The sequence below is a fragment of the Astyanax mexicanus genome, chromosome 24 (assembly GCF_023375975.1).
Source record: "Astyanax mexicanus isolate ESR-SI-001 chromosome 24, AstMex3_surface, whole genome shotgun sequence".
Taxonomy (NCBI): domain Eukaryota; kingdom Metazoa; phylum Chordata; class Actinopteri; order Characiformes; family Acestrorhamphidae; genus Astyanax; species Astyanax mexicanus.
The window spans coordinates 22096319-22122211 of NC_064431.1; the positions used below are offsets into that span (position 1 = coordinate 22096319).

Here is a 25893-nt window from a genome sequence, read left to right on the forward strand (position 1 = left end):
TCGATACTTGGCGATATGACAAAGCACTACTGCAACAAATTATGATAATTAAATTGTATTATTGCATACGATATGATATGGCAGGAATTTGATTAGATTTGAAACAGAAGTCAATGATGTCAATGTCATGATACTATAATAATGCACTCCAAATATCTCCATATATCCAGGATTAAAGGAAAAAGAATACTGTATGGATGGATGGATGGATGGATGGATGGGTGGGTGGATGGGTGAGTGAGTGAGTGAGTGAGTGAGTGGGTGGGTGGATGGGTGGGTGGATGGATGGGTGGATGGATGGGTGGGTGGATGGTTGTAAACAAATACAAAAAATACACATACAATAAAATATATAAAGTATAAAAGTACAGTCTGTAGTGTTTAATGAAGGTGGTGCAGTTGAACACAGAAGACAATATAGTAGATATAATCTGTGTAAATATAATATTGTTTACGATATTCAAAAATGTTGGCGATATTATTGCATACGATGCAATATGGCACACCCTAATAGACAGAATTAATATCCCATTAGTAAGGATCTGAGGCGAGGTTAGTAAGGAGAGATTCAGAATTTTACTATTCCTCAAATATCTAAACGGACATTTTTGCAGTTTTGCTTTAAAATGGTGTAAAACAAACTAAACCCATAACTCACTAAACCCACTGATTTTCGCTGACTCCAACACCAGCTTAAATAAAAAAAATGAAAAAAAGGTAGAGGAGAGGTAGTTTGGAAGGAGCACTGGGTGATGATGTATGGGTTTAGAGGCATGGCAGGAGGGAGAGCAGTTTGGCTAAGCTGCAGCAGCAGAAGTGTTCACCTCTGATAGCAGTGAAAGGCATATGATTGGATGTCATGAGGGGGGCGGTATTACTGATTGACTGATCTGCATATTGTGTCTTTGCCTATAGCACAGTTATCCTGAGAGGTAGCAGCGCTACAGAGGAGAAAAAAACCAAAATAAAAGCGTTTTTTAAAGGATAGGAAATGTTTATTAAAAGTTTTAAGCAGGAATGGTGTGTTTTATTACTTTAAAGAAACACATTTCAGCTAATAATGGAAAAATATGGTTTAGGGTTTAGTGAAAATGCTCTTGTAAGATTAAAATCAATCTATTTTAACAAAATAATATTTTTTAACAAATAATTTTAATAGTGGTACAGGGTTTGGACAATAAAACTAAAACACCTGGACCACAATAATTTATTGTCCCGACGGACAGTTCTGATGGAAACAGGAGAGTTGATGCACATTGAATTCTGTCGTGATTTGAGCATCCGTGGTTTTATGTTTTTTGGATGCAATCCGGGTTAGCACCCGAACATCCCTTTCAGACAGCTTCCTCTTACAGCGTCCACAGTTAATCCTGTTGGATGTGGTTGGTCCTTCTTGGTGGTATGCTGACATTACTCTGGATACCGTGGCTCTTGATGCATTACAAAGACTTGCTGTCTTGGTCACAGATGCACCAGCAAGACGTGCACCAACAATTTGTCCTCTTTTGAACTATTATTTTGAGCAAAACTGTGCTCTTACCCTGCTAACTGAACCTTCACACTCTGCTCTTACTGGTGCAATGTGCAATTAATGAAGATTGGCCACCAGGCTGCTCCATTTTAGCCATGATTTTGCAATTTAGAAACGTAACCTCCCACACTTAAATTCAGTTTCAGTTTCATTGTCCAACCCCGGTAGGTTGAGTGTTACTTTTACAGCAATTACAGCAAGGCTTCTCTGAAAACATCTCTATTTTCATATCCAAGCAAAACCTGTAACTAAAGCTGAAATATTCCCAAATGAATCAATATTGCTCGTTATTTCACTAAAACACCTAAAAGCTACAGTCTCACAGTGAAGAACCCTGCAATACTGTATACTCTACTGTTAATGAGACCAGTTCTGACCAGCTGAACCCCCACCAGCCACCAGCATATAGACCAGCATCCAATCCTCTGTGAGCTGTGTGCTGGAATCTCACACTGGTGGAGCAGCCAGATGTGATCTGAGGCCGATGTGAGGAACGTGGAGGTCTTTGAAGACTCTCAGCGGGAACACTGTGAGAAGGCACTTTTGATCAGCTGCTCGCTGCAAACAACAAGCGTGGAGTGTTGGAAGGTGGAACGCCAGAGCGTGTTCGGCGGAGTCACCCACAGGAGACGGTGGCCTCTCTGGAGACGGTGCCAGGTCTATTTTCAGGAGCCCCCCGCTCGGGATCCGACACTCCGCCATATCTGTCTTCCCTCCTTCCCTCTCTCTAACTCCCTCGTTCCCTGGCATCAGACTCTCCACGCTATCGACTCGCAGCTTTGATCTCTGAAACACTGCACTCAGCCCATGCTGAATCAATGCCCTGGTGTGACAGCTCTCACTGAGTGTGTGTGTGTGTGTGTGTGTGTGCAGTGCTGACATTTGCACAAGCTGGAAAGGAACACAAGCGATAAAGCATCAACTGTCCAATCAACACTTCTTCTTTTTTTTTTTCCCCTCACTTATCTGCCCTGCGGACTCACAAAAAAAAAAAAAAATGCTCAGAGTAGCAAAATGTGAAAGGGTTCTTCTAGGGATTTCTATTTTTAAAATATACTGTAGAACTACCAAAGATCAAAGAACCCCATGAATGATAAGCATACGTGATAAGATTTGCTGAAAAATCACATTATTACAGTTTTTTCTACAACTTCACTGCAAAAAATCTATTGGCAAAAACTAGACAAAATATACGCAAATTAAGACAAATATATGTATATTAAGCAAAAAAAAAAAAGCTGCCAATGGGGTAAGCAAAATTTTCTTAGTAAGATTTCTTACAAAAAGCAATCGGAAAATCTCAAAATTAGTGAAGTAACACCTAAATCAAGCAAAAACATCACTGTTTTTGGACACAAGAATCAGAATACCTTGATTGCTGATTGATTGTGCTTATTTTGAGTTGATTAAGGGGATATAACTATCCCTAAAATAAGCAAAATAATCTAACACTTACAATGCTTAGTAAGACAGTCTTAGTCTTATCAGAGCAGAAAATAAGATTTATTGCCTTAAATTGTTTGCTTCTCCAGTTCTGGACTACTAAAGAAACTTAGACCTTACTAGGCTTAGGACACACTAGACTTGGAGCAGCTTGGGCTGTGTGTCTCTCCACTCTTCCTCCAGACTCTGTTCCCTTGATTTCCAAATAAAATGCAAAATTTAATCTGTCCACTGTGTGTCCAAAGTCAGTGCAGTGTTTTCCTGGAAAATCTTACAGCACTTCATGCTTCCTCTGCTGACACCTTTTATGGAGATGCGGATTTCATTTTCCAGCAGGATTTGGCACACTGCCCACACTGCCAAAAGCACCAATTGGTCTTATATAATATTCTAATTTTCTGAGACACAGATTTTTTGGGTTTTCATTGGCTGTAAACCATAATCATCAACAATAAAAGAAAAAATAAACGAAAGCTTTTAAGCACGGGCTCCCCTCTCATGGGTATTTAGTTAATAGGATTGCTAGTATATATATTTTTAGCTCTAACAAGTTCTTACTATTGCATCAGGCAAGGCTAGCTCGTGCTTTTGTTTATTAGGAGAGGATGCAATGTCTCTGCATTCTTTCTACTTCAATTCAGATTTTCTTCATTGTAGCTACATATTAGCTCACTGCAAAGAAAATGGTAACTTGCTCTTACGACCTAAAACACAGAGTCCAGACAGTCAACCTTTATTACATAGACAAATTGAAAACCTTTGGTATAGCAGAAGATGGATGATCACAAGCCATCAAACCAAAAGCTAAACTGCTTGATTTTTTGCACCAGGAGCAGCATAAAGTTATCCGAAAGCAGTGTGTAAGACTGGTGGAGGAGAACATGCCAAGATGCATGAAAATTGCCATTAAAAATCAGGTTTATTCCACCAAATATTAAAACTTTATAAATATGAACTTGTTTTCTTTGCATTATTTAAGGTTCTGCAAATAAATGCTCTAAACGACAACTTTTTTATTTACAATTTGGGAGAAATGTTGTCTGTAGTTTATAGAATAAAACAACAATGTTCATTTTACTGAAACATAAACCTATAAAAAGCAAAATCAGAGAAACTGATTCAGAAACTGAAGTGGTCTCTTATTTTTTTTTCCAGAACTGCACAGTGTAGTGCACATAAGCAACCTTGAATTTTCTCTCAGAGGACAGTAGATGAAGAAGGTGATGTGAAGGGTGAGATGTTTTGTCACCTATAATCTATAATATTCAATGTATATATAATCTATAACTCTTTAAAAATTGGCTCATTTATTCTGAACGTTCTTGTGAGGTGAAGGTTCTGAACGGTATAGATACAGATGAGGTCAGAAGGTTTAATTTTTCATCTGCTGACACATAGAGGACATTCTGTGCTAAAATGGTGTCCTGTGACTTTTGCCACATTTTCTAGAAGCTGAATTCTGATTGTCTGTTCTGTTTGCATGGACAATTCTAGCCAGAGGCCACCGGTCGTGATCATTACCACCCAGTGCACTACAGTGTCCACTGTAGGTGGTAATTAATGCATTCTATTGCACGAATGTGGTACACAGGCGACACTGTGGATCACAGAGAAATGTTTCAAATCGGCCATTCTTTCAAGTTTTGGAAATGGAATGTCCAATCCATCTGGCTATTCCTACTATTAGGCTGTGCTCCAAATCCAATTGATAAAATATGTTGTTTCAATGATTCTTGGCATAACTTATACCAGTTATAATCAGTTCCTTATAAATGTGTCACCAATTAAAAGAGAAATTAACACCCTTTCCAACAGTATAGGACATATTTTCAAGAAGCACTCTTACAATAAAAAAAAACAAATCTACCAAACACAAATTTCCTTCCTTTGCTATGTTTATTTGCTATGTTTACTTCATGTCATCTTGCCAGGAGCATGCTAGCCTCAGTAGTGTTTAACCACACTCACGTGATACCACCTCACAACCTATACAGATGTAAGGATTCTAAGATAATACTTAAGGGAGAACTTTGGTGTAAAATGGACTTTTGTTGTAGTAAAACATGACAAAAAGTACCTACCTTTGATGAGTAGCACACCCCCGTTCTCCCACAGCGTTCTGAGATCCAGTTTGTGCCAGTTTGTGCTAACACCCTTCAGACTAGGTGACACAGGACATAATTTGCTCCGATAAATCGCTTTTTCAACCGTTATTCAGGCTCAAAGTAGCTCCACACCTCCTTGCTAGAATCCAAAGAGCCCTGGCATGTTAAACTAGGCATTAATAACTTAAAAACTGCACGAGAAGCTTATTAAAAACCTCTGTTTACATCCCATAACGCGAGCTTCAACTCCGAGCGCCACCATCTTTGTACTGATAATGACATAGACATATATACATAGACTCCGCATAGCGTAGCAGCCGGCGCCAGGAAGCAGGCGATGCAGAATCTATGAGATTATCAGTACAAAGATGGCGGCACTCGGAGCTGAAGCTCGCGTTATGGGATGTAAACAGTGTCTTTTAATAAGCTTCTTGTGCACTTTTTAAGTTATTAATGCCTCGTTTTAAATGTCAGGGCTCTCTAGCAGATTCTAGCAAGAAGGTGTAGAGCTGTTTTGAGCTGGATAACAGTGTAAAAAGCGATTTATCTGGGAAAATTATGCCCCGTGTCACCCAGTCTGAAGGGTGTTTGGACAAACTGTTACAATTTCTGGATCTCGGAACGCTGTGGGAGAACAGAGGTGTGCTGTTCATCAAAGGTAAATCATGTTTTACTACGACAAAAGTCCATTTTACACCAGAGTACAACTTACAACTTCTGGCATGTGAGTGCTTACTATAACCGTACAGAGCCAATGCGAACCTACCGAAGCCAAGCCGCTACATTTTTACTACATTTCTACTAAGAGTGTACATTACAAAGATGGAGAGAAGAAAGTTAGCAAAAAAAAAAGCCTCTTCATCAAAGGAAGCGAGGTGTGAAGGCTCTTTATTTGTACGGTGAATCACCGCGCTCAGATGTGGCGGTATAGAATCGGCCGCGAGCCAGAATCCCATTTCCATGCAGCAGATCAGAGGGCATTATGTAATAGATTGCAGGAGTTTTATGAATGATGTATAACTGTGACGGTCCGCGGAGAAAGCCTGCAGGGAAGCTGTTAGATGGGCTGTTTGATGATGCGGCCACCTTGCACAGCTTCGCCTGGCAGCCGAGCCGAGAGAACGGCGCTCGCTTTGTGAGCCTGTCTGAGTTTCATCACATTTTCAAACTTTTCCAGTTAAACTGATAGCGTTCCTCTACCATTACTTACTTTCCTGTTCCATTCGTACCTTTCTCCTTCAAAACAGGCGCTTTCACAGCCTAAGGTTATGTTAATGAGGTCCTGCAACCAGTGGAGCTATAGTTTCTGAATGCACAGTAGTGCTGGGAGATATGGGAAAAATCATATATCATGATCGTTATCGCGATATAAAAAATTCCATATTGTGATATATGATTTTTTTCCCATATCGTCCAGCACTACTGTGCATTCTGAAACTATAGCTCCACATTTGAGTATGTTTTCAGTTATTCTTCGAACAACAATATGACAAATAATATCATGGCTTACTTTTTTCCAAATTTATTTCAAAGTGACATTAAACCCAACTTTCACAAATGAGAATTACTACCTTTTAGTGCAGCAATATATAATATATCAAATGAAAACAGATGGGGTAGATGCAGTAGCTAATTATTTAGCAAAATTATACAGGCATTAAAATTGAGTTATCAAAATAAACTAAATAAATTTTTTTTAAAGTGTCCGTCAAATAACGTAAAGCAGCGTCACGTCGGAAAACCACATTATGAAGCTTTTTTTTGCAAAGATTACTTTATTATCACTTATATAAACCGAGTTTATGCAAAGTGACCATGCCAATACATTTCATCGTAGCCTACTTTATATATTTGCATGAATAATTGATGAAATTTCTGTAGAAACGATATGTATCGTCATATCGCACAGCACTAATGCACAGGGTGCTCGTTCACATACTGCTTGACAAGTATCTGTGAAGATGCAGATACTATACCATGGCCAGCAGCATCGCTAAACCTATTTCTTCGCATGGGATCACATTAGGAACCATTAGGAACCTCTACAACTTTTTTACAAGCATTCTGAGATGTCTGGCATGTTGCCATACACATGTGTTACACACGCGCTACTCGCTTCTTCTACTTATGTGTAGCTCAGTAAATACGGCCATGAGTTGCATCATGTCAGTCTCTATATATATATATATATATATATATATATATATATATATATATATAGTTTTTTTTTTTTTTTAATCATTTATTGTTCCTGCTAACCGTTTCCTTCTGGGTGCAAATATTTTTGCAACCACTTCTTTGACTTTGACACGAAGTGATGAGTGTGTAGACAGTACACTGACATGCCAAAAGTCACAGGACAGAAGTCATTTGTTTTTTTAATCACAAAGCATTACCTCATTAAGAGACTAGGAGCTTAGGACTGTCTATCACCCTTGTATAAGTCGTGAGGTGTTATCTTGTGAGGGAGGTTGAACACAGAGCACCAGAGTTTTTTTCTTTTTTATCATACTTACATTTTTCAGATTATCAAACAAACTTTAATATAAAACATATACAGACGAATACAGCTCTGGAAAAAAATAAAAGATTTTACCAAATTTAAAAGCTCTGGAATATAATCAAGAGGAAGATGGATGATCACAAGCCATCAAACCAAACTGATCTGCTTGAATTTTTGCTCCAGGAGTGATGGGCATAAAGTTATCCAAAAGCAGTGTGGTGTAAGACTGGTGGAGGAGAACATCCCAAGATGCATAAAAACTGTGATTAAAATACAGGGTCATTCCACCAAATATTGATTTCTAAATGAATATGAACAGCAAATAAATGCTCTAAATTTCAATATTTTTATTTGGAATTTGAGAGAAATGTTGTCTGTAGTTCATAGAATAAAACAACAATGTTCATTTTATTCAAACATAAACCTATAAATAGCAAAATCAGAGAAACTGATTCAGAAACTGAAGTGGTCTCACTGCAGAGCTGTATATATAAACAGTGGTGACTCCAAAAGAAAACAAAGCTGTGTGTGTGTGTGTGTGTGTGTGTAGAGCTGTCAGCCTTAATTAAAACACTAGCACTAGCTGATCTGTTTGGCTCTAATGACACTGTCACACATTTGTTGGGGTCAAAACCCAGAAACACAACACAGCCTGGTTTAAAGGCAACAAATGGCCACAGCAGACTGAGGTTACTGTCATTAATCAGCCCTGCTTCTGCTCCACTGATCATATAGTATCATTTTATAGCTTTATTATTACAGACTGTAATCCTGCATCTGTTTCTTACTTCATACATTTACTTGTTATTATCCATCCTGACCAACAGGTTCTATTTATGTGATTTCTTGACTCTACGGCTCTGACAGTTTGGTTAGAATTGCCTTTTTTCCCTTAATAAATTAAATTATCATCAAAAACAGTTTTTTTTATATATTTACTCAAATTATCTTTGTCTGATATTAAAGTTTGTTTAATAATATAAAAAAAAAATTTAAGCATGAATAAAAAGCAAAAACAAAGGGAATCTTTAAGGGGGCAAATACTTTTTCACAGCACGTATTAACAGCACAGAAAATTCTTAAGGGTTTACAAACCTTCAAACAGACACTGTATATTTCAATTAACCTGAGCCAACACTGAGCAAATGCAGATTTGTCTCTGAACTGAAGTCAGGAAGTCCAAAACCAGTCATGGACTCAAAATCAGTTTTTAAAAAGACTTTTTAAATATATACTGTGTAAAAAAATGTGTTATGTACTAAAGAAGCTCTGGAAAAAAATGAGAGACCATTTAAAAATGATGAGTTTCTTTGATTTTACCAAATTGAAAAGCTCTGGAATATAATCAAGAGGAAGATGGATGATCACAAGCCATCAAACCAAACTGAACTGCTTGAATTTTTGCACCACGAGTGGCATAAAGTTATCCTAAAAAAGCAGTGTGTAAGACTGGTGGAGGAGAACATGCCGAGATGCATGAAAACTGGGATTAAAAACCAGGATTATTCCACCCTGAAATATTGATTTCTGAAATCTTAAAACTTTATGAATATGAACTTGTTTTCTTTGCACTATTTGAGGTCTGAAAGCTCACAAAAAAAAACATATTTTTTGTTGTTTTAGCCATTTCTCATTTTCAGCAAATAAATGCTCTAAATGACAATATTTGTAATTGAAATTTGGGAGAAATGTTGTGCATTGTTTATAGAGTAAAGTTGTATATAAATACATATATGTGTGCAAAATCAATGCATGTCTTTATTCCACGCCTGTTAGCCCACTAGCTGCATTGTGCATTCCAGCAGTTCTGCAGAGAGGGGAGTTGAATTGATCCGTCACTGTAATTAAAATCACCCCAGAGAACTCATGCTAATGCTTCTTCCTTGGGGTCATTTCTGGGCAGGGAGATGTGCGTGTGGGCGGGGCCGAGCCATTGACTTCTGCCCTGCTGTAAACAGCCCCTGCTCGGCCTGCAGCGGCACGGTGCCAGCGCTCAGAGGTCAGTCACAGCGCCAACATGACCTTTTAGCCCTTTAGCTGCTTTTAGACTGGGTTTCCCCATCACCAGACCTTTCAAGTGTCAGAACACACACTCTCACACACTCTCACACACACACACACACACACACACGCCCTGGGGACAAGTATCAGCATGAGGTGTGCCCCAGGGAGGAACAGTCATCTCACACCCCTGCTTCTTTTTATATACACACTTTTATACACACACACACACACACTCACACTCACACACACACACACACACACATCCAGGTTGGCACAGTACGTCCAATGGGTCCATTAGCAGAGGGCTATTCTGATCCCAGCGCTGGAGATAAAGCCCGCTCAGGGAGAGATAGAAGCTGGAGAAAGAGAGAGAGAGTTAAGAGAGTGAGAGAGAGAAAGGGGGATGTGAGAAAGAGAGTGAGTTGAGTATTTTAGTGAATAAGGAGCGCGAGTGAGGGAGGAGGAGTGGTGTAAGGAAAAAACGGTGTAAGGGAATAAAATGAAAGACAGCAGGAGAGAGAGAGGGATGTAAGTGAGTGAGTGAGTGAGTAATAAAAAAAGAGAGACAGAAAGAAAGAGGGGTGAGCAAGGTCTAGAGAACTATGGGTAGTGAAGAGAGAATGAAAGAAAGAAAAAAGAATTTAGAGAGATAAAGAAAAAGAGAGGTAAAAAGAGAGAATGAGAGAGAAACAGAGAGAGAGTGAGAAAAAGGGAGATATAGAAAGAGGAAGAAAGAGAGAGGAGGATAAGTGGGGTGAAGAAGAGTATGGGTTAAAATGAAAAGAGAGTGAAAAAGAGAGAGAGAGAGAGAAAGGTTAGAAACAGAGAGAGAGGCAGAGAAAGACAGAGAAACAGAGAGAGAGAGAGAGAGAGAGAGAGAGAGAGGCAGAGAAAGAGGAAGAAACAGAGAGAGAGAAAGATAATGAGGGAGGAACAGAGAGAATGAGTGAAGTTTAGATATATATACACTATAGGTTAGCGAATGATGGAGAGAGAGAGAGAGAGAGAGAGGCATAGAGAAATATGGGTAATGATGAAGAGAGAAAAAGAAAGAGAGAGAGGTTTAGAGAAATATGGGTAATGATGGAGAGAGAGAGAGTGAGAGAAAGAGAGAGAGAAGAGAGGGATTTAGAGGAGTATGGATAATGATGAAAAGAGTGAGAGAGAGAGAGAGAGAGAGAGGGGTTTAGAGGAGTATGGATAATGATGAAAAGAGTGAGAGAGAGAGAGAGAGAGAGAGAGAGAGAGAGGGGGGTTTAGAGAAGTATGGGTAATGATGAAGAGAGAAAAAGAAAGATAGAGAGAGAGAGAGGTTTAGAGAAGTATGGATAATGATGAAGAGAGAAAGAGAGAGAGAGGGGTTTAGAGGAATATAGGTAATGATAAAAAGAGTGTGAGAGAGAGAACGAGAGAGAGAGAAGTTTAGAGGGGTATGGGTAATGATGAAAAGAGTGAGAGAGAGAGAGAGAGAGAGAGAGAGGTTTAGAGGGGTATGGATAGTGATGAAAAGAGTTAGAGAGAGAGAGAGAGAGAGAGAGGGGTTTAGAGGGGTATGGATAGTGATGAAAAGAGTTAGAGAGAGAGAGAGAGAGAGAGAGGTTTAGAGGAGTATGGATAATGATGAAAAGAGTGAGAGAGAGAGAGAGAGAGAGAGAGAGGTTTAGAGGGGTATGGATAGTGATGAAAAGAGTGAGAGAGAGAGAGAGAGAGAGAGAGGGGTTTAGAGGGGTATGGATAGTGATGAAAAGAGTGAGAGAGAGAGAGAGAGAGAGAGAGAGAGAGGGGTTTAGAGGGGTATGGATAGTGATGAAAAGAGTTAGAGAGAGAGAGAGAGAGAGAGAGAGAGAGAGAGGGGTTTAGAGGGGTATGGGTAATGATGTAGGCTGTAGAGTAATGAGCAGCTCCTGCTTCACAGCTTAAAGCTCACTGCTCTCCATCACTTCCCCTCATTTTCATCCTCTCATTCTCAAACCCCTCATTCCCTCCTTACTCCTTCTTTCTGCACTCCTCTCACACTTTCTCTCTCTCTCTCTCTCTTTCATTCTCTCTCTCACTTTCTCTGGCAATAAAACATATTTTCTTAACATATCTATAAGAGCTTCCATAAATGCTTGATAATTGATTCCTTTTCCCTTTGTTTCCTTCCTTACTTCTTGCTTCCTTATTTATTACCTTCTTTCTTTCTTTACCCCTGAGAGATGATGGCCCAACAAACACAAATAGACCCACCAGAGCTTATCCAGCTCCTGTTAACAGAAGATCATCAAACAGCTGAACACGCTTATAGGAGAAGACTAACTGCCTATTATATTACATCAGGTAACAGACTCCTGCGCTGAACTGCATTTATTAGTAATGAAGAGGGAAAATGAGGGAGGAGCCTGGAGGAATTGAACTGCGATTGATATCCTGATGAAAGGGCAAACGCTTAAGGCAGCTGACCACCTGAGAGCCCCGACCCCATAACAAACACAATACACAAAGCTTTATTAGCATAGCATGCTGTTTTATGTTTTATGAGACACTGGACTAATTTCCTAAAACTTACTTTAGGAATCTTTTTACAAAGATTCACTAAGGCAATTATCAGTGTTTTCTTATTTGAGATTTTATTAAACATATTTATTTTCTTACTTAATGTAATTAAATTAAGAATTATAAGAATTATCACTAGAACACATTACAGCCATCAAATACAGTTTTATCAGTTGAAATGATTGAAATTCTATGATTTAATTAACTTTTATATTTTACTGTTTATGTATAAGGCTCATAAAAATACATTAGGTTCAAACATCCAATTCCATTTTTAAAGGGAAAGAGTTGTTATAATCTTAAGGGGATAGAGATGTTTGTAAAACCTAAATTTCCAACTAGTTTGAAGAAGTGGAGCACTGTAATTCAAGGAATAAGATTATGGAATCATTTGGAGAGTGATGTTAAAAATGTCTAAAAAATATGAAATAGTATAATGTGGAACTATATAAACTGTTGTTTGAAAATGATTTGTTTGATGTTTATTGTTTATTTTTGTTTTTTTTATTTTGTTTTTTTTGGAATCTAAATTATTTGTGGGATAAAAGGGGCAGATATTATAAGATTTTTTTTCTTTTTTCCACTGCCTTTTATTTTATTTGTAATTTGTATTTTCTTTCTTCTGTATATCAAATTTATTTTGTTTATAATGAAATGAATAAATCTTCTAAATAAAAAAAAATAATTAATTAATTTAATTAATTAATCCATATGACAATCCTATACACCAATTCTATGTCAAATCAATGGGAGCAAGACAAGAAAATCCCTTGAAGAAAATTAGTCCAGCATAGAGTTACTTCACTGCAGTTCTCAGCCATTATAAAGCCGCACTTCGCAATAAAGAAAGTGGTAACTTGCTCTTATGGCCTACAACACTGTGGCCATGCAGTCAACCATTATATATTAAATGTACATTATCCAATAAAAGTGAGTACACCCCTCACATTAAGATATAAGGGATAATAGTATAGAAATAAAACTTGGATATAACTTAATAGAGAACACAGTAAGCCTGGATAAGTTGAATTTACCGGTTGCCTTAAAAAAGTTAAGTAATAGGTAATATAAACTTAACTTAGCACAACTTAGAACATCAAGTTATTATAACTAAAGGGGAAGTTGATTTAACTTTTTTTTTTATTTTTGTTTTACTGTAAGACCAGATAAGTTGAGTTTGCTTATATTTTTAAAGGCAGCTGGTTTTCTCAAATTGTTTTAAGTTACGAGGAATGAAAACTTGAGTTAGCAAAAATTAAACCATCAAGGTAGCCCAGGGTGAATCACTACACACTGATGGTGAGTGTTAGTCAGAAACTGTTGGACGCACCCAGTATGCAAATAGATTGTGACAGAAGCCAATGGAAAAGAAGCTGCCAATGTCAACAGACTAAACTCAGGTATTATAAGTTGGTTCAACTCAAAGATCTCAGTTTAAATGTTTTTATGTGCTCACGAATGTTAAACTAACTCAAAATAGTTGATTATTGTTTAGAAATATACAATTTTACGTAAAAAAAGACTTAAATCAATCAGTTCAAACATTGTATGGGTTTAAAGTGTAGTTTTTAACGACAACACTGATGATACAGAGGCCTCAAAAACTCAAATATAGATGATTAAATATGATACACTTGGTTTTAAAAGGTTAATATTTATGCAACCAGACCCCTTGCGGCTTTTTACTGTTTACTGTTTAACATCTGTGGGCGTCTGATAACAAATGCAAAGCCATCGATTTATCTCGATCCAAATCCTCACATATATCTGATCTCCTACTCAACCAAACACAAATCAAAAAAAAAAAAAAGAAGAGACGCCTCTGATGCAACAAACAGCCCTGTGTTCCATAATTCATGAGACGCCTGCTAAATGAAAACGAGCCCGACAACTACAAAGTGGAAAAACTCGGCTTTAATGACAAGAAACCGCGTCCCTCAACCACAGAAACCAGTGCAGCCGAACTACGCGTTTAACCCCACCCCCACCCCCTTGCCCACCACAACCCCTGTTCCCGTCCCCACCCCCTGCCACCTGTGTACCATGTTCATCTTAAAAGCATCAAAAGGTAAAAGGTCACCGCACTGAGACACTACAGGGTCCCGTGCTGTCTCATCTTTCTTTTAGCGCAGTGACCTGCTCCTCTCCCACCGCTGCACATCAAAGACAACACCGTGGAAACGGCACAACCCACCAACACGCTAACCACCCCCCGCCAAACAAACACCAGATGCAATCACTTCAGTGCACTCGTCTCATCTCACCCCGTCCCAGCGTGTCAGAGGGATTTAAAAATGAAATATCATTCACGTAAAAAATGAAAGAGAGCGCGAGAGTGCGAGAGAGCACCTGCAGCTGTAAACAAACACTGATCCATAAAAAAAGACTATAGAATCTGCTAAATATTTCTAAATCTACAATATTAATTCACTTAAAAATGAATGGATGAGTGTCTTTGATTTTACCAAATTGAAAACCTCTGGAATATAATCAAGAGGAAGATGGATGATCACAAACCATCAAACCAAGCTGAACTGCTTGAACTTTTGCACCAGGAGTGATGGCATAAAGTTATCCAAAAGCAGTGTGTAAGACTGGTGGAAAGAACATGCCAAGATGCATGAAAACTGTGATTAAAAACAAGAGTTATTCCACCAAATACTGATTTCTGAACTTTCTCATTTTCTGCAAATAAATGCTCTAAATTTCAATATTTTTATTTAGAATTTGGGAGAAACGTTGTCTGTAGTTTATAGAATAAAGCTACAATGTTCATTTTACTCAAACATAAACCTATAAATAGCAAAATCAGAGAAACTGAATCAGAAACTGAAGTGGTCTCTTAGAGCAGGTCTCTTTTTCCAGAGCTGTATATTGCAGGATACCAGGGTCTGTATACTTCAATGCCCTTTTACTCTAATATTATATTCACTTTCAACTTTTAGTTGGATGGACAAACAGTAGCAACAAAAATAGCTATGAAAAATACATAACTACTAACCTGGCAAACACCCCAGCTTGGTATTCATTCATTGGGGTAAGAAAAGCACATATTTACATTTGCTTGTTCCAAAGGCTTCCAAAGGTTTTTTTTTCTCTTTTCAACACCTAAAATATATAAGAGAGCTAATGAATGCTGACACAATAACACAGGAGGAAATTCTATAGGATCTGAGATTATTCACAATTAACTTTTGTCACTTATTCCTTCAGTTTTGCAGCTGCTGCAAAGAAAAAAAAACAGACACTCAAACTTCACAGCGCATATTTGCTAATTTATTAAACATATTAAACTGTCTGGTGTCTTCCAAACCTTTGATATGCTGGGTAGGATGCCCTATCTAGAGATGCTTGAGCCTTCTGTTTGTGCCTTTAATGATATTTTCATGAGCTCTGTTGACTAGCAGACGCCACACCAGTGGCAACCAGTGCAGGGCTGATTAGAGCAGGCTTATATGCCACCCCAGGCTTAGTGTCAGCGCTAGCTCTGCATGTGAGGGTGGCATGGTGGTGGAGCTGCTGGCAAATGCCTGTAATGCTCCTGCTATAAATTGCACATTTGAATGTGAGGAGGATAATGAGATTCAATGCAATTGCGTGTGATGGCACCTCTTCCTCAGGCTCCTCGCTCAGTTATGCACGGAAATAAATCACGCCACTAGAGTGCTTCGGAATGGGATGCCCTTTGGAGCTCAGCACCAAGGGAGTCTTCGAGATTATACAAAGATTGCCAAGGCACACGCCCAGTTTTCCGATACGCCGACATGCCCCGAGAATCATTTCATCAGATTTTAAGTTCAAGAATAATCTTCCTTTCCAATTATTCCTTGCGATTCCCTCCGGTGTGAGCGCAAACACCCCCGCTTTTCAATTAGATCTCAATCAATAGGCCAAGCCTGTGTCGTCCATCCAGGAGCGATTCACAGAAGAAGATCCACTTGGGAATTTAGGAGACCCATTACAGCCTCGATACAGCAGGAGCTGATGACTGATTACTTGAAAAGCTGACATTCTGCAACACTATACGTAAATCACTTTGGAACCAGGCAGAAATCCGAGGATTACAGGCAACAAGATTTTTCTCCTTCAGGTTGATCTCTCTGCATATTAACAATGATCCATCTCCATCTTCCAGAGGCCTGACTCTGGAAGACAAGGCGGAGCGATCGATATGGGCCGGGTACACACGGGGGCACCACAGCCGTGGGGCCTAATTGGCTTTTATCTCTTTTAATAAAAACACCCGATCTGAGTCCTGGCATGGAGAGCTGAAAACAAGTGTGCCCTGACCCCGGGGCGTCTTGGATCGATAGGCAAGCCGGCACGGGATGCTTTCCCACCGCCTGTTTAATTATTCAGGCTAGTCGACAGCCCTGAGGGGGATGATCCATGCAGAGCAGGAGATACCTCAGACATGGCAGTGGGGGAAAGCCCAAACAGAGGCAGGCAGAGGGTGGACAAAGCAATTTATCGAAGGCATTACACCTACTTTAAGTGGTGTTCGTTCTGTAAGATCTTTAGGGAAGGGAAGGTTTGCAAAATGTGATTCATGGGAAAAAAAATAGGAAGCACCAGAAGAAGAATCCATCAAACGTCCACTGTTGCTCTTGGCGTGAGAACGTTTCAATTGAATGTTCTACCAAGAGACCCTAAAGGCCTCAGAACTCTTCTTGCGGAGTCTAGTGAACGATCTACCAGGAGACTCTAAAGGCCTCAGAACGCTTCTTGCGGAGATGATGTTTGCTTGTCTTCGGCAAATAATGTGACGCAATTGTGGTGAAAACAAACGACCAGGGACTTCACTCACAGTATCGTACACATGGAAGCAAGGCAAAGGTACTACGCAAAAACATGCCGTGATTGGTCAGATTGACAGGATGACAGGCAAATTAAACCTTGCACTGAACTTGTAAGCTTGTGAAGACATGTTCTGCTTCCTGTTCTTTTCTATATGAAACTATCAAAACACCTGAAGATTAACATATATAATCTAGCATGTTTATTTCTAAAGCCATACTGTTATAACTTTCTTACCACCAGAGCAATACCTGTTATCTGCATCCAAGGTCAGGTTCCCTGGCAAACACTTACCACCCCTGGATTATCTCCCTGGCACTGGCTGACTGGTGGCACTACAAAATGAAGAACCTTTGAGGTAACAGGATGGGATACGGGCCAGGCTAAAGATTCTTGGCTCAGAATCCATATCTGCCGTGCAGTTTTCTATGTGAACTAGCAGACTGCTCAGTTCACAGCACTGAGGACGAGAGGAATCTCGAAGACTTTTACACCTAGGGCTTCACAAGTGCTAATTTCAGCTGTGGCTTTAATTTGGCGATGTATAAAGTTGAAGGCGATGCAAGAAGCCCCCAACTGTATTTACATAAAGCAGAGGTTCCTACACTTGGTCCTAAAGTACCCCTTGGGATACTTCAGGGAACAGGGGCTATTCTGAAGGGTCCAAGGCAGAGTTAGTCCAAGATCACATTGAAAAAAAAGAGTTTCTATTCAAAATGGCAAGATTTTTGGTTTAATCCCTTTCTAAAATAACAACCTTCTAATCTCAAGATACCTTTGAGCCAAGATTCTGCCAGACACAACAGTGCTGTCAGTGCTGATACCTAGATACAAAAAATCTCAGAACCTGATGCTTAGATACAGAAATTCCTTATGCAGAGATAAGATGTATTGACTATGTGACAATTTCATGACTTGATACTTGTATTCTGGAAGCTAAGCATACAATTTAGCTTAGTGCAAGCTCTGGGCATATAGGTTCACTGCAGGTCCCACTGTGAATTGGCTGTGTTTTAAGGATGCACTGTATGTTGTAGTTGGTGTGGTGCACTGGGTAACACCACTGCCTGTCAGCTACCACACCATGTGGGAGACTGGGGTTCAATTACTGGTCTGGGTGACTACATTGACTACTAGTGCTATACCTAGACCCTTATGCAAGACCCTCCTGAGTTGGTACTTAAAGTCATGGATTCTATTGGGACTCTTAGAGAAGTCTTTTGGAAGTTTTCCAGAAAGTGTTTTGGTCTAGCCTTGAGCTGTTTTTCAATACAGATCTGGACTAGGGTACTTGCCAGTACAGTTTTGGCGAGTGGATTTGCATTGGAACAATCAACAACAACAAATGGTTTTAGCAGATTAGCTTGTGATACATGTAGCTGGTTGTCCTGCTGTTGGGACCACACATCTCCATTTTCTATTGAATGAATGGATTGGACTGCACAGCATTCTCAATTAAAATTTTCAGTTGAAATGAAAATATAGTCTAAGACTAGGCTTAATCCCTTTCTGTGAGCCGATCCAAAGAATTTTGGGTTAAGCTAGGCCATATATAAAGATCAGATCCTGATTATCAGCAACATTGTGTGGAGGGATGTTCCATGTCCAGCTTTTTAGGCAAGAATCAAGAGGTTTTAATCAATTGCTAGTGACTACAAAAAGCCAGCAGAGGGTACACGTCAATAGCGTGACATCAATGAACTTAGGAAGAGTAGTCTTGCCCTTAACAGAGTCATATTCTCCTGTTCTTCTGTTATTCCACACCCACTTACTTTCAGGAAAGTCTTGGTAAGTAGGTCAGTGGTGCTTAAACAGGTCTTCAGAGAGTCCTACATTGAGAGAGCTTCTGTTCCATTGCTGTGGGTTCTAAGTCGGGTAGGGCAGTCTGGGGGTCCTTGTGGACTGGTTTGAGAGCCAGTGAATTATGCTAAATCAGGTTTACTAGAACAGGAGAAACACAGAAATTTTGGACCTTTGTTTTTATTTTAGCCCATTTTCTTCCCAATTTGGGCGGCTAAATTAGCCTATTCCCACTGATATGACATACCCCTATCACCTGCTATGCCTCCAACATCAAGGGAAAAGGCTAGATTATGCCTCCTTCAATACATGCAAAGCCTTTTTGTGAACTGCTGCTGATGCAGCATCACCCAATTGTGCCCTCTCAGACTCCTGCTGCCGATGCCAAGCAACCTGATCCAGCATTTGAACCGGAAATCTAATCAAAGTGACAGCACCTTAGTCTGCTGGACTACTCTGAGTAAGGTCAATCAATTGGCCTTGGGCTCCGAGCTGGTCTGAGGCCCCCAGACAATGACTGGTTATGAATTGGTTGCAAGAGGGCCCCTCCCACTACTTGTTGCTGAAAATAACCACCCAGTCAGGTTTGTGTTTCCTGCAGCTGGCAAAATATGAAACTTCAACAATCATGAAGCAGAGTTTTCCATCAGGAAGCCAGAAAAGAAAGAACAAGGCTGTGGTCATTTTGCTTGTGCCTTGAAACAGGATCTTAAGGTAGAGAACATGCACTAAAACATGTGGCAGAGCATCTTTCTAAAGCACCTGCTGAGTGCTCGACAATTTGCATCGGCACATTTTTATTCTCGCCTAATTGAGCTTTCGCTCAGAATGAGATGCATCCTTCAAGATGTTTGCAATTTTTTCCAAGATTTGTGCTTCACACATCTGCGCCTGCTTACCCCCCTACCTTCCCCAGCCCATTCCCCAGGCTACTGCAACCACCATTATCTTTCTTTCACAAGGCTTTCTTCTTATTCCCTCCATCACTTTGGGCTCTACCCCCTGCTTGCACTCACTCTCGCTCAAAGTCCTAGACTCTCTAGACTCTCTTTCACACATAGATATACTTCTCTCTGCCCTCACCAGAGTGATCAAACACAACAGTTACCGCACACACACATATATATATATATACACCTTGTTTGAAACCTCACACCTGTCAGAGGCCTTCCGAAGGCTACTGGTGGTAATGAAGAGAAAGCACCAGCCTCTGGCACAAAGGCACTCTATTAAAACTCAACCTGTCACCGCACATCTCGTGGACTGCGAAACTGGGCAAGGTCTGGTGTCACCCCGGTTTTTTAACCTCACTTTGAAGGACAATGGGGAAATTCACTGGTACAAAAAGGCGCGGAAAAGCTGCGAGTGGACCGACATCTTAATTTTAAGCAAATTTCGCCTTACAAATTCAGCAGCTCCTGCGGTTCTGTCACTCCAGAATGACCCAGGCTGGCAAACGAGGATGTGTCAAGAATTGAACATGTTGTTCCCTAACTAGACATGAATACCTAATACGGAAAAAAGCTTTTAGTGCTCTCCTCTCTTTTCGTGTTCTCACTCATCTCACTTACCAGCTACACTCAAATTGTTCTGCTTTGGCAAGTGAATTTATTCCAATACAGCGCAACCTAATGGCACTAATTTATCACAGTGCTGCGGGAACGCCGTGACAGCTTGCACGAAGATGCCCGTCTGCTCATCTGTGAGCATATGCTGAAGAAACGCTGCTTCTAGAGAAAGTGAAGTAGGCACAAGACCCTCTAGGTGGAACAAAAGACCAACAGTTGGCGACAACCCAGAGTATACCCCCGATACCCCCAAATCCATCTATCAGCATTGTCAAATTGTCAAAAGTTAATAGACCTTCCCAAACTCAAACTGGCTTACACCGACTCACATTCCTTCGACAGCACCTAGGCGTGCACGCACCCAACGCATGTAAGAACATGTAACATCTGCTTCAATTTAATGGGATTATGATTAATGATTCTAAAAAGGGTACAAGTGCATGGCTGCATAAGAGCTTAAGAAATTGCCACCATATCTGCATGCTCCCAAATGGCACAGGATTAGAGAAATGAACCTCCTTACCTCCTTATCTTCCACAAGAGATCCTACATAATTTATTATATTATCATATTCTTCAGCACCCCATGATTAGACCCATGAAGATCTCACATTCTTATGCTGAAGAGAGAACCACTTTACCTTTCACCAGCACTGATAGGGAATTGTTCAGTCTTTCTGCAAAAAGCTCCTCTTGCGACATTACAACAGATTTTTTTTTTTGAAAATTCAACGTGTTACAAAAGTAGCTACATCCTGTGATTTATTCCTCTGGGGCAACAATTACCCTATTCCTTCTGTGCAACAGACGTAACTCTTGGGCCAAATCCCATTTCACCCCTTGGCCCCACCCCTCTGTGTGCATGTGCACGCCAAGGGGTAGGGGTGTCCCGATTCTTGTTAGGCTGGAGGGGTAGGTTAGGGAAAGGGATAGGGCTTGTTCGCCCTTCAAGCTGAGATTTTTAAGAGGCGTACTTCAAACGAAGGGGGTATAAGAATCACTAGTAAGTTGGCAGATCAATGTGACGCATAGCACTATTTTACCAGAGTTTAATTGAAGTTTTAATGTTTTATGGTCAAATTCTTTATAGCAAGCATGAAAAAGATCACTAGTAGTTTTTCTCAGAAGCTAGCTATCTAGCTAACTTTCCCTTTACACATTAAATGGTGCAACAGATGGCAGAAGCTGCAACATTTAAGGCGGAACAGAAAAATTAAATCAAATAATTTTTGGGGGAGGATTTCACCCTTTCCCCTTTAACTCTGTTCCTAGATGAAGGGTTACACTCAAAAAGAAGGCGTAGGGCCAAAAGGTGAAATAGGATTGGGCCTTGGTTTTCCTTTTATGGGGCAGTCCTGATGAGAGCCAGTTTCATCATAATGTTGAAGACACTTTTAAAGTTCTTGAAGTTTTTTTGGATTGACTGACCTTCATTCCTGAAAGTCATTTTTTTCTTTACTTAGTTGAGTAGTTTTTTTTTTTCATAATATTGATTAGAACATTATTCAAATAGGGCTATTCACTGTATACCAGCTCCACCTTAAAACCACAGAATTTCAGGTGTTTTCACATATTTGACTGGTACTGTATAGTTAAAAAAAAGTCATTCTAAACTATTTAAAAGCCAATACAAGAAAAGGTGCTGATCTATTTGACCGGTTGGCCTTAGAGAGGCCGTGCTCATGACCGGAATACTGCTTCACTGCTTCACTGCACTCCGTCTCCTGCCTCCACCTCTTAGTTCTGCCCCACCATGTGCAGGAAGCACTGAAGCATCCCACCGGACCCTGCACCCATTCACCGCTTCCGTCACCCTGCTGCCACCCTGCTCTCATCCTGCCCTCACCCTGCCGCCACCCTGCCCGCCGTTCCACAGGCTGACCAGAGAAACTCATCGATTCTCTACTAGATGCAACAGCAAACAGATCCCTCCTTAGATAGAGAGCAGTGCATTCTGGGCCTGGACTCAGACAGCATGTAAGAAGCATATTAAAAAGTAATTGGGTGCTGGTGGACCAGAGCACAGAGCAGGGAGAGGAAGGTTAACGCATGTCAAAGAGGCTGGTTAGCAGTCTGCTCCACAACTTTAAGAGAGTCATTAAAGTTCTCGTCGGTAGTGCTCTTCAAACTTACATAATTGTAGATAACAATGAGCGACAGCCTATCAAAGCAGCACTTCAATACAGGGCAAAGCTAGCAGCGCAACATAAGGCTTTATCTATTATAAATGGGGCTGCCAACATTAACTTGATGCTAAATTAATTGACAAAGTTAATGATATAAGCAATATAACACAGCATCACTTACTGTTAAGTTCAGAAACTAGATTATCGTATTTTTCGCACTATAAGGTGCACTTAAAATCATGTAATTTCCCCAAAAATCGTCAGTGTGCTTTATAATCTGATGTGCCTTATGTATGAATTCTACCAGTCAAGTGGTAAGGAGCAGTAAAGCCATTCCGCTGAAGTACAGCGTTATAAAGGAGTTTTCAGTGAAGTTTCTCTTTACCACTGAGGCTGGAGCAGTATTAGCATTAGTCGCTAACCACAAGGCTAGCTCTTTCACCATTCAGAGGCAAATATTGGACTGTAGTCTGCGTGTTAACATGTTAAAACAAGCTACATTGGACAAACCGCTAGCTGATAGTGCTAACCACGACTAGCATTGTTGCTAACCTCATTAGCCCTTCACTCACCCAAATAAACAGTTTTCAGGAGAGAAATCTGTGTAGATTAACATCCAGCACTTGTTTGACTTTGAAAGAAAATGTTTTTTTTTTTAAGAATTACAGTTTTGTTTATTTAGTTTTTTTTTCAGATTTAACCTCAACTTTGCTTCTGAGAGACTCTTTGCCTTTACCTCTAAAATGCTCTTTTTGTACCCAGCCATGTGAGTTAGTTGCAAATTGTGCATATTGCATTTGTTTATTATTACTACCACTTACTTTTTAAAACTTTTTCACAGTTGCAAGTTTTTTTTGTCATTGGAGTTGTACTTAAAGCAGCATACCAATCAATTTGAGCTGCAGTTTGAGGACCCTTGAATGTTCTTTCAGAAGATTCTGATCTTGAATTATGTAAGCAGTTCAAGCGGTACGTGTCGTACATAATCAGCCACAGCTTCCTTGAGAAGCTGAATGACATGTATATACATTCTGCCGGTACTTCAGGAGACAAGCTATTCTAGCAGAGATCAATACAAGGAAAACTCCCAGACCTTGGTACCATGGCAACAAAGAGAGAAAAAAGAATTTTGGATGGAATTATTTACAGCTTCTGCAACACTTTTAATAGTGTGGATCAATCCAATATAAAGGTCTGGTGAGCTGCATCGAACATATGAACAATTAAAGAGGGACAAGACAAAAATACCCAACTACTACACCTGCCATGTTCTCACGAACCTCAGAATGATAGGAGATTGCAGAGAGCACTATAGTCATGTTCAAGTCAAGACCAATACCAGGACAAAATGAGTACATGTAAAAAACCAAGGATGGGACATAACGAGAACAAGTCAAGATCAAGACTGACGAGTACATGTCAAGACCAAGACTGGGACATAACTAATACAAGTCAAAAGCAATACGGACGAGTACAAGACCAAGAAGTCATACATACATCAGGGAACATAATGAGTACAAGTTAAGACCAAAACCAGGATATAATAAGTAAAAGTCAAGACCAAGACAGATGTGTACATGTTAAGACCAAGACAGTGATGTAAAGAACACAAGTCAAGACCAAAAGCAGGACATATTGAGTACAAGTCAAGACCAAGAAATACGAGTTCAAGTCAAGACCAGGACATAACAAGTCAAAACCAATACCTACGAGTAAAAGTAAAGATCAGGACAAAACGAGTACAAGTCAGGGCCAAGATCCATGAGTACATGTCAAGACCAACACTGACAAGTACATGTCAAGACCAAAGCTGGAACATAACGAGTACAAGTCAAGACTAAGATCTACGAGTACATGTCAAGACCAAGATCTATGAGTACAAGTCAAGACCAACAATGGAACATAATGAGTACAAGTCAAGACCAAGATCTACAAGTATAAGTCAGGACCGAGATCTACGAGTACATGTCAATACCAAGATCTACAACTACCAGACCAGGAAATCACAAGTGCAAGTCAAGACCAAGATCTACAAGTAAAAGTCAAAATCAGGACATAACAAGTACAAGTCAAGACCAAGACCTACAAGTACAAGTCAAGATCAGGACATACAGAGTACAAGTCAGGACCGAGATCCACAAGTACAAGTCAAGACCAAAGCTGGAACATAACGAGTACAAGTCAAAACTAAGATCTACGAGTACATGTTAAAACCAAGATCTACAAGTATAAGTCAAGACCAAGACCTACCAGTACAAGTCAAAATCAGGACATAACAAGTACAAGTCAAGATCAAGAAAACACACTCAAAAACCTTAATTTTGGGAGAAACTATGTATTATCTGCAGGTTTTATGATGATTTAGTCTCTGTAAGGCAGTTGCTTGGTCCTCACACACACCTTAACATCCAGCATGGGCCGCTGAGAGCCCAGGGCACTGATGCTAGGTGAGTGACACAGAATGTCATCGCTAACGCTAGTTAGCACTGCTCTTGCCCCCGTGCTGCTGTCGTGGGGGGGCTCATACCACAGCAACAGCTGTCAGAGCAGAGCTCACCTCCACAGCAGCAGCATGTCCACTGGATTTATCACAGCGACGGAAAGCCTGCACCACAAGGACAGCCCTGTCAACCCTGCTGCCCTGCCTAACACACACACTCACACACACACACATTTATACACCATACACAAGAGTCTGACTGCACTTTTCTGTCTATGTTCTCTCCATCATTATCTCTCTCTCTCTCTCTCTCTCTCTCTTGCTCCACTCATCAACCTTCAGCAGTTGCAGTTGCACTCATTAGGTAGTGTACCTCTTGGTGAGAGATCATTAACTGCTAGGGGTGTGAGGAGACACTCTCATTTTGAGACGAGACAGGAAGTGACTAACTAACCCCTGTGAGGGTTCTGTATTCAACTAGGAAACCCTGAAGGGTTGTATACAGACCTGGCAACCCGTGACCGGTTTATCCGGTTTATGGTTCTGCATGGTATCATTGCGTTGCCTCCGTATGTGTCCGCAATTCTGCGCAGCTCGTAAGCCGGTTAAAGCTCGAAGGCGTGAATGTATGTGTGGAAACACGAGGCTCACCAGAATACACGATTAATGGAACTTGGAACAAGTCAACACACACAGATAGCGCTGCTGTTTGCTGCACAGAATTACCAAACATTTGTTTTGGTTACCTGTGCATAAGATTCACATTTAATGCTTGACGAAAAACACTGTGCCGTTTAATCTTGCGAGATCCCGTTGCACGAGATCTCAGCACCCCAATTGACTCGATGATGCACTTAGCGGTGTCGTAAAAAACAAGAAACCTAAACTGCTTCATACTGGAACCCAACTGTCTTTAGATTTCTGAAGAAATTTGGGTTTGAGTATGGAGGTCTCAAAAATGGTAAGCCCATCAATCCTGCCTTTGTAATTTACTTTGAAATGACACATTGCTCCAACTGTTGGTGTGACTGATGATCTGAGA

At 40.2% G+C, this 25893-nt stretch overlaps 2 protein-coding genes across 3 annotated transcripts in view; both read right to left on the reverse strand.

Annotated features, from left to right (window-relative positions):
* cpne5b (copine Vb) overlaps positions 1 to 25893 on the reverse strand; it is a 212422-nt gene that overhangs the window by 176447 nt on the left and 10082 nt on the right. The gene's annotated exons all lie outside the window — the stretch shown is intronic.
* The window catches only part of srpk1b (SRSF protein kinase 1b), a 257960-nt gene continuing 241020 nt past the window's right edge, over positions 8954 to 25893 (reverse strand). The window contains exon 16 of the transcript XR_007429359.1: positions 8954 to 8971. The gene's annotated coding sequence lies outside the window, so the exon portion shown is untranslated. The remainder of the gene's footprint in view (positions 8972 to 25893) is intronic.